The following is a 10366-nucleotide window of genomic DNA, read 5'->3' on the forward strand; positions in this document are numbered from 1 at the left end:
TTGCTCCACTTTCAAAATTGATTTAATTGTAATGGAAAAATCATATGGAGCAATGTTAGACACATAGTAAAGTTCAATTTTAACATTTATTAAACAGAAAAAATCCACATATAAAAATAAAGTATATATTTTTCAAAATTGCAAAATTATTCTTATGAAAAAGTAAATATTATATTTTCTTGGATGTACTATTCACCAAAAATACAACATGTTTATATAACCTAGGTACCATAACCTAATTACTGCACAATTTGGTGTTGTCACTCAACACCACTCAGTTCAGGAATTTTGAAAAAGCTCCTTTTATTCACTATGTTTGGTGTATCTATGCCTCCTGCAATATCTTTCCATTCATAAAAGAGTTCATCTGGTTAAGATGGCCATTTCCATGATTTTTTTGACTTAGTCATAGGACTTATTGTTGCCCCAGTCTCATTACAAATGATCCTCATAATGAAAGATCACAAAAGCACCTACTTCTCTCTTTACTGGTTTAATTTGTCATCCTTGAGAGTTCCGTAAGTTTCCCTCTTGTTCTTCATACTCTACTTCCAGAAGACATCACTTTCTATAAGACTCCCAGGATTCTTCATCAGAAGAGTCTCATGTATAGTGATCTTCACTTTTCTTAGAATGCCAATTTTGCTTTCTTTTATGTTTTCCTGGTTGACCTCTAGGCACTTGTGAAGCGGTTTCTGCTGAAACACCCACATTCTTCACCATTCTACTACTGGTAGTAGTTGCATGAGGGACACTTTTGCCAGGTAGGACTGGAATCTTTCTTCTTTTTGTGTGACATTTATCCCCAGGAACGTTGAGAGTTTCCTTTCTTTGGAGAATGAGCAGAAATGAATTACTCAGATCACCTTGTTGCACCTCTCTGTGTCCGATACATTCAAGCAATGGTTCAACATCACAAAGAAGTATCCCACACTTCCTAAAGCCACTTTCAAGGTTACGTTTTACATTCGGCTGCATCACATCAAGAGCCCTTTTCATCAGAGCAGGAAACTGGTAGTTATGAAGAACAGCACACTTCATTCCTTCAAGTGTTTGCTTCCACTCACACAGTACCTACAACCACGCAACTTTCATGGGATGAAAGAAGTGAACATCTAAATGTTAAGTGATATGAGTTGAGTTTGTTGGAAGACACATGAAATGAATGTCATTTTCTCCACACATCTGGAAAATTTTGATGTTCAAATGTGTAGAGAGATTGTCAGCAAACACAACCTTTTTTCCTTCCAGTTTCTTCAGCTTGGGCAGCAGTATGGTTTCAAAGTAGTCATTGTAGATCACTGCATCAAACCATCTGGAACTAGAATTATTGTACCTGCATCCCTTTGGACCTCCCTCCATCCATGTGTTCCACAGCTGCCCAGACTTGTAGGTGACACAGGGTGACAAAAATTCCGCTGCTGCACTGCCACAAATCATAATGCAGCAACTAGATTTAGAAAAGTTACAAGTCCTTTCTGGTTATTTTGCACCTCGGCAACAGATAACTCTGCTTTTACCAGGATCGTCTGTGAGATTTGTCTCATCTAGATTCCAGATGTGTGATGTTGTTACATCACTGGTTACATCAGACAGATTTTCAATTTATTTACGCAACATGGTTTCATCAATAGCTGCCCTGCTGCATTTGATGTTGGTGACAAATCTTTCAGTCAATTGAGAATGTCATAGAAGGAAACCTTTTGTCCAACCTTTCCCTGGTATATTGTTGGAAAATGCTTTTATATTATGGTCCGTTCTATCAAGATAAGATCTTACTACATAATGCAGATCAGCAGAATTTAAGGGGAAGCCATAATCACTTATCATTTCCATATACAATGCAAATGCATTCTCCTCATCTCCATTAAAAACAGGCCTCATTCCTGGGGTATTTTGATGATTTTGTTTAAGTTTGTTTAAAATTATACATCTTGAGATTTTGAAGTAATCTGCAGGCTTTCTATGGGAAAATGTACCATTCCTGGTACTTTCCAGGCATTGTTCCATCTGTTGGGGTGAATAATCAATGTACTGACGTGAGCTTGGTTTTCTTTTATATTCGTGAACCATATCTATGAGAAATAATACAGAAATATAGCTAAAATACATTTTGCAAAAATGAGTGGGGTTACTTTTTGTGAGTGGTGCAAAGTAGCCCCACAGTTGTTAAAAATGTAAACTCACTTATTTATTTTTGAATAAAAGAAAATCAAATGAAACTGCGTTATCATCCAAAGTAAATTTTAATTCAGCATCAAATTCGACATCAAATGGTCATATACATACCATTTAAGTAATAAACTTCTGTTCTGTAGAGACAACTTTTCAAATGCAAATTTCAGTTTAATAAATGACACTTTAACTCAATGGCTTCCACTCAACAACCAAACACAAATTGGCAGACCCAGAAAGTACTGGAAGGAAGACTGTGATGCCATCTATGATTTCAAGGTAAAAGTTTTTGATTTTAGTTGAAGATTTCCTCTCCATTGAAACTTATTTCATTTCTGGAGCAAAGTAACCCCCATAGGAGCAATGTAGCCCCAATTTACAGCATAAACAATACTATTTGCTACACACATACAAATTAGCCAGAAAACAATGGTAACATTTGAATTACATCAGTACACAGAATAAACAATGACGTTGAAAATTTCATTAACTGCACAGTAACAAAATTAAGTACACAGTTCCTACCATGTTTTCAAAATACATTTTAACAAAGCTTTTGGTTAACATTTACAGTAATTTTGTATTTTACATGGAAAATATCTTTTGACAATTTGTTTACAAATTTTGGGTTTGGTTACTTCATAATTACTTTGAATACCAGCAAACTTTGATGCATACATTGCTTGTGAACATGGATAATAGTGTCTCTTATAATATTCTGAATTTTGCTTTATGGATATTGGCCAATAAACAAAAAATGAGCAACTTGGTAAAATACATTTTCATTATATGACAATTAAAACAGAATATGAAGATTTCAGATGTTCTCACCAACTGACTGAGTTTTAGGAGTTTGATATGTTAGTATTTAAAAATCATTACCACGTTACTTTGTTTACGTTTCTGACATTATGGTTAACTTGCTCTTTGTCTAATTTAGAATGGCTGCATATGATATAATTAGTGTTTTAATGTAATATACAAAATAGATCCATTGCATGCTTATTACAGTATTGGAATCTGGATGATGGCTAGCCCTGATTGAATTAAGAGTTTTCTGTCCAATTTGGTTTCCATTCTGGTTTGTTTTGTGTTTTGGTGCTCACAGAACTGTCGTATTTTCAGGCGACATAACGGTATTCCTCAAAGACGATCACCCTGCATCAATCCTGAAAGCAGTGATGTTAACTACTCAGCAACTTCATGTATCCATGAACTTAATAATAATAATAATAATAATAATAATAATAATAATAGCTTTATTCAACATTGAATGGTACACTGCACATGTACAAAGAAACAGTAATGATTAAAGTTATTTGTACAATAGACAAGACAGATTCTTCTGAACTTCCACACAACACAAACACAAACCTGTCTCAGTCACATGTAACCAACCTAATAAGTGACTAATTGAAACTAACAAAACTTCTAATTCCTGGCCTTTTGTCTAAAAGATAATTTAAAATGAAATAAACACACTGACCTGGTAAATACTAAAATTTACTGGCTGCATTGTTTACAGTATGCTGCAATTATGTATTGATCAGTAAGAAAACAGTGCATATTATGCATGTTTTATATGGTGTGATATTCTGGGGTAATTCTCCAATTGCCCTTAGCATTTTTAGACTCCAGAGGTTCATTAATGGGAACAAAATTTTAGACCCTTTTCAGAAGACTGGAGATACTTATACCATCTTGATTGTATATTATTAGTTTCTTGACATGTTGAGAGAATTATTGCTCTGCAACTATCTTGAACTGATGACTTCAGTTGCTAAAAAGTTTTTTATTTTAGTCCATGATTAGCTTCAGCTTTTATTTTGAAGTCATTGTCTAGTGGAATTTTGTGGTGTGGTTGACCAAATTCAACTGATCACTTGACTATGCTTCATCACAGCACAAAATTCCAAAGAAAATGGCTTCAATATATACGCCAAAAACAGTTGTGGATTTTATAAAAAAACCTTTTTGATACTGGAGTGCTTATTCATCAATTCATTAGCAAATGTGTTCTAGAAACATTCCTTAACAATCTACATAGTACCAACCACAGGCAGGCTAAAGGAGAACAGGGAAATTCACTAACATTGCATTAGAATAAACTCAGGTCTGCTTGTGTTACATGCTGCTACACAACCATGTCAAAAGAGAGCATTTTTCATGGACCTCAGCTGTTCAGTAAGCTCCCTACATGTATAAAGCCTAATGAAAACAATAAAAATCTAATAAAGCCATTTAGTGTAATTTGCTGTGCCACTATTTTTGCTCTAAAGAAGAATATGTCGTACAGTAAATCTGCTGGCTCTGATTAACTACAACTCATGAACTATTCAGTGCAGAAAATCTTACATAAACCTGCCCAAATGTAATTTGTAATGTTACTAACGTAAATATTAATATTTTTGTCACTCATCTGTAGCACACTTTGTAATATCAAATGACATAGACCAGACAAATACACATTAAAAAAAATACATTTATTTTAAGTTGACAGATGGATAATTCAGACTTTTCTCACAATTATCTTTACAATTTCCTGCAGTTAATTTGTAGTTCATTTAAATTTGCTCTTCAAAGATCAAAAATAAAATAAAGTAGCTTGTTGAGCTAGCAATCAGTAACAGATTCTTAAGAAAACAGTTTCCACATCATATGTGCTATTACCAATTTCAGTGCTTAGTTCCACACATTGATGGTAGATATTTATTGTATTTTATTTTATTTATCTACCCATAGACAATAAATATTGTATGTATGTTATCTAAATGTACACATAAATTTATGGGAAACAATTTAAAGAAAATAAAACATACAAATAAGTAAAAAAAGGACAGACAAAATAATAGAAGGTCATGCAATACATTGTAACACAGGACAATACATGGTCGTACAATACATATTAACACAGACTAATGCGTAGTCATATAATACATTGTAATACAACTTTAAGTATGTGTATGCTTATGGTATTAAAATAGCATAGTCTGATTTCCATACAGCTTACCTTTTGTTCTCTCTAAACAGCAAATCCTTATATGTTCTACAGTAATTAAGCGAAACTTTTACATCATGGAACAGCAGTCCATTAGACATGCAAATACAATAAAAATTTTGGGGGTGAAAGACAGTATTTTCAGTTTTTCCTTAACATAAACATTATCAGAGTATGTTTATTGGCCTCCATAGTTGTTTATTGAGTAGAACCATTATTCGAGTAAAAAATTTTTGAATTCTACTTTAAAATTCGTTTTCATCTTCTAACTTTCTGATATTGACTGGCAGTCTGTCGTAAAATTTTCTACAAATATGGTTTGCTTACCTTTGAGTTTTTAGCAGTTTTCATGGATGTGTCCCAGTCTATGGCTTTGTCACCCAACACCAGATCAAGATCTATGTTGAGGCTTATTTTCCCAAATTGCATATAATTTGTATTATTTGAATCTAGAGTCAGCCAGTTTGCATTGAACCAAGAGTGGACATCCTTTAGGACTTGATCAGTAGCTGTTTGCAGCAGTTGCTTTGGTGAACTTATCATCATACTAGATCATCTGTGAATAGTATGACATTTGCTGCACCATCTGATACTTGGATGTGATTTATGTAGACAAGATACAAGTTGGGACAAAGAATGCTGCTTTGTGGTACTCCTACTTGCACTTCGTTTTGCATCTGATATTAAATTTGGAGTAAGCTGACAGTTTGGCTTCCAGAAAGATAAATGCACCATAGATGCAGTAGTAGATCTCATCTAAAATGTCATAACAAACTTGGACTCTAAAAATAAATGTGTAGGACTATTTATGGATCTAACAAAGGCATTCAACTGTGTAGACCACAAAGCTTTAGCAGAAATATTAGGAGTATATGGCATAAGAGGAAATGCAGGAGACTGTATTCTCTCATACCTGACAAACAGGACCCAATATACTGAAATTACAAAAACTACTGGCGAAAAAATAAGATCTAAAGCAAGAATTTTACACTTCTCTGTGCCAAAGGGCTCCATTCTTGGCACAATACTCTACATTCTGTACACAAATCACATCCCAAAATGATTAGGTATGGTAGTATATTTACCTATACAGATGACGTAACTCTACTGTTCACAGATAATGACACAGAAGAGCTAGAAATATAAGCCAATGTAGAAGTAAATAATGCCATCCAAGGATTTAGTGAATTAAACCTGCACACCAATATTACTAAAGCACTTCGTGTAAACTTCAGACTTCGAAACTTTCACAGCAAAGATATCAATGTATGCATAGATGAGCGCATAGCAGAGAACACCAAATATATAAAATTCCTTGGGATAATTATTCATGAAAATGTAAACTGCTGCATTTTGTTATCATTCAGCAGGAAGCCATTTGTTTTAAATCAATAGGATGCTTAAGCCATTCTCTCTACAACAAAAGTTTTGAGGCTACTGAAATCATTACTACAATGAAAGAAAGTTGTATCATCTGCATATAGTACTGTCATGGACTCATTGAATGATGGCAGATCATTGATCATTATTAGGAACATAAAAGGCCCCAGTATAGATCCCTGTAGTACACCTGTTTTAATTAATTCAATACTGGACTTTTCTTTACCTACACAAATAGCTTGCTTGCATTCCTGTAGTGATTTTAATAGTTTAAGGCTGTTACCTCCAATGCCATAGTACTCCATTTTTTCTAGGAGTATTTTATGCTCTCCACCATCAAAAGCCTTACTTAGATCACAGAAGGTGACTTGATCAAATCCTTTATCCTCACACACTTGATGTATCTGTTGGACTACTGAGTCTATAGCAACAAAAGTAGACAAGTTTTTCCTAAAACCACGCTGTGATCCAGTAATTATTCCTGCATTTTCAAAGTACATGGATAATTGTTGGTATATTACACATTCGAACATATTAGATAGAGCTGGGACTATGGAAATTGGTCTGTAACTTGAAGGTGAGTCAATATCCCCTTTTTGTATACTGGGACTACACTAGACACCTTTAGCTCATCAGGACAATATCCCTCAGATATACACCTATTTATGCAGTGTGTTAAAGCATACACAATACAATCCATTACATTTTTAGAACGTTACAAGAAATGTCATGTACGTCTACACTCCCAGATGATTTCAGATGTTTAACTATTTTTAGGATAAGACTAGGTGGGACCTCAGAGAAGGTAAACATACTAGTATTTACTAGTGGTTTACAGACATTTTTTGAAAGAATCTCAGATGAGCTAATGACAGGTTTGGTGATAGCATTTCCTATTTCTTGTACTGATTTAATAAAGAAATCATTGAATTTCTGAGGGCATACACACATTTTTCTATTTCTTTCATCTTTAGTAACATTATGTATCAGTCCCCATGCAGCTTTGCATTTATTTGTGGAATTCTCTATACTCTTACACTGAACATAGGCTGATCTGGCATGGCCGGTCTTCAGATTTTTATGTATACTGTGCAACAACATAACTTGGTTTTACAGATTTGTTAGTTGTGCAGTATACCATGAGTTTTGTTAGTTTATACCCTTGCCTTTGGAGCCTTTGTTGATTATTTTGCATTTCTTTATTGGAATGATATCATTAAATTGTGTCAAAAATACTCTGAAAAACCTTTCAAATATTAGTTTTTCTGACAGATCGTTACATAGACTATAATTTGTGTCACCAGACCATTGGCCAAACCAGCCTCTCTTAGTAAGGAACTTACAAAACCTGTCAATTTTATCATTTGTGACCAATCTAGTGATTACCATTTTTGGGACAGACTTATCAATGTTACTCTTATCAGCACAGAACCTACTTCTGTAACATAATGATACAGAATCATGATCTGAGAATGGGAGTACTGTCACATCACATGATTCTTCTATAGTACTGAAACTGACAAAGATATTCTCAAGACATGCTTCATCTCTTGTGGGTCTGTTATTGATAAAGTGCAGATTGTACTGTCTTGTTAGATTTTTGAGCCCAGTGGCACTATGTCTGGCTGTTGTTGCATCAAAATCTGCATTCAATCTCTACCTATTATATTGTCATAATGTAACCATTATGTCTTTCTAAATACATCTAACAGCACGTCCAGTTTTTCTAAAAACACACTTATGTTACCCTTAAGTGATCTGTATAAGGCTATTATCACTAACTTAAAGTTGTCACTAACTATACTAGTGGCTTCAAAATTCTGTTCATCACACTAATAGTCTAGATCCAACCCACTAATGGAGTGACTGAGTGACTGGATAGTATACTATGCAACACCACCCATTTAATCACTTTTCTACAGTAACCATTTGCTATTTTATAGTTGTCAAATTTGATAGCTGTATAAGTTCACTCTCTGTTGCCCAGTGTTCACTCAGATGAAAAGTATCAAATTTGTTCTCTAGTCCAAAATTATTTACAATGAATTCTTTGTCCTACACTCCTTGAATATTCAGGTAGCAAATTTTAAGATCAGAATTGTTATTGTCTTTAGAATGAACAGTTTGGTTAGGAGCTATAATATCTTTTGCACTCTTTTATGGGCTTATTCTTGCTGTGTACCACTATAAAATCATGTAGACGGACAGGAGGCACTGTTTTCCACTTACCCACAACACTTAATACTGCTTCTTCTGCTGTAGTTCTATTCCTTCCTTTTCGTAGTTATTGTTGCTGGTGTAATTTCTGCTGTGGTTTGTGAAGGTGCTTCTATAGCTGATCCATTTTCCATTACTGCTTCTGATGATTCCAATGGCAACAATGATGGATTTTTTCTAGAGATGTAGCCAGAGATGTTTTTTCCTCATGTGCTGTTGTTGCAGTCTCCATTTGTGTTATCATTGGCAATGACCCTATTGCAAGTAGTACAAGTTTTTTTGTGCATATCTACCCCTACTGCTTTTATTGCTTGGAGAATTTCTTTGGCCAGCACTTTCTTGCTTAGCTTATTTCTATGCAGTCCATATCTTGTAAAATGATCTCTGACAGAGCTGGTTGCCTCAATGTAGGTTGTGTGCATAAAACTGCTGTGGACTTTTCTGAGTTTTCAGTTTGTTGTAATGATTTTACTATTTTCTCATGAGTTTTCAATTAAGTCATGTTGGTGAGAAATACTTACAACTAATACTTTTGCATGTGTCATTTTTCCTAGTGATTCTTTCAGTGCTTTTACAGCAAGGCTACTCTTGTTTTTATACACCTTGTTATGTCCTCTGATTACGACACAGTTCACACCACCTTTTACAGCAGTTTCACAGTTTTTCAGCACTTCTCATAAAGGAGCTCCAAGTTTTGTAATTCTAGTGATTTTATAGTCTGACTGGATATTGGAAATGATTGTAGCTAGTCCCTTACCATGAGTCATTGTTAGAATGTAAATTTCTTCTCTTTCCTTAACTGTTTGTTTTTCTATCTTCCATTTCTTGTTGTCACATATTGTGTTAACACCATGATTATGTTTAGTAGTACTGAAGCAATTTTGAGGACAAGAGCATTGTGGTCTGATAATCCCAAATCAGTATTTGTAAAATCTACTTCTGTAGAATCTACATTTGAAAGCATATTATCTATAAGACAGTATACATTATGTATTAATCTTGTGGGTTTCTGCATGGTGGGAAAATAGATTGAAACTACATATTAAATTTAAGAACTGGTCTTTTGGCCTAATTTCACTCATAAGATTAATACTGAAGTCCCCACAAACAATTAAAGTGGCTCTTTGAGTAAAGAGAATGTTAAGCAGTGTTTCTAAATGATTAATGAAAATGTGCATATCCCCTGTAGGTGGTCTGTATATTGCTATAAATATGACTTTTCCCTGTATTTCATACTACTGCACAGCTGCTGCTTCAAAATGATTTTATCTTCTCAGTGACTCAACTGCACATCTTCTTTTTCACCTGATACTTGATTTGGTTAAGATACATCCACTTAATCAGGTTATAAACAAGCAAAGACGGATATATTGTAGTTAAACTACTAGCTGCACAAGAAGCATTTAGCCCTGGGAAGGAGTATGTACAAGAACTGTGGCTCAAGTTCAGAAAAATAATTGAACAAATACTGTAATAGTAGTAGCTTTATTAATCTATGGATTAATTTTACAATGACATTGTACATATCAAGATATTATAAATTAAGAAAAAAATAAGGAAAAACATCATTTACATGTACAGGTATTTACATACTTA

This window comes from Schistocerca americana, chromosome 4 (genome assembly GCF_021461395.2).
Source record: "Schistocerca americana isolate TAMUIC-IGC-003095 chromosome 4, iqSchAmer2.1, whole genome shotgun sequence".
NCBI classification, from domain to species: domain Eukaryota; kingdom Metazoa; phylum Arthropoda; class Insecta; order Orthoptera; family Acrididae; genus Schistocerca; species Schistocerca americana.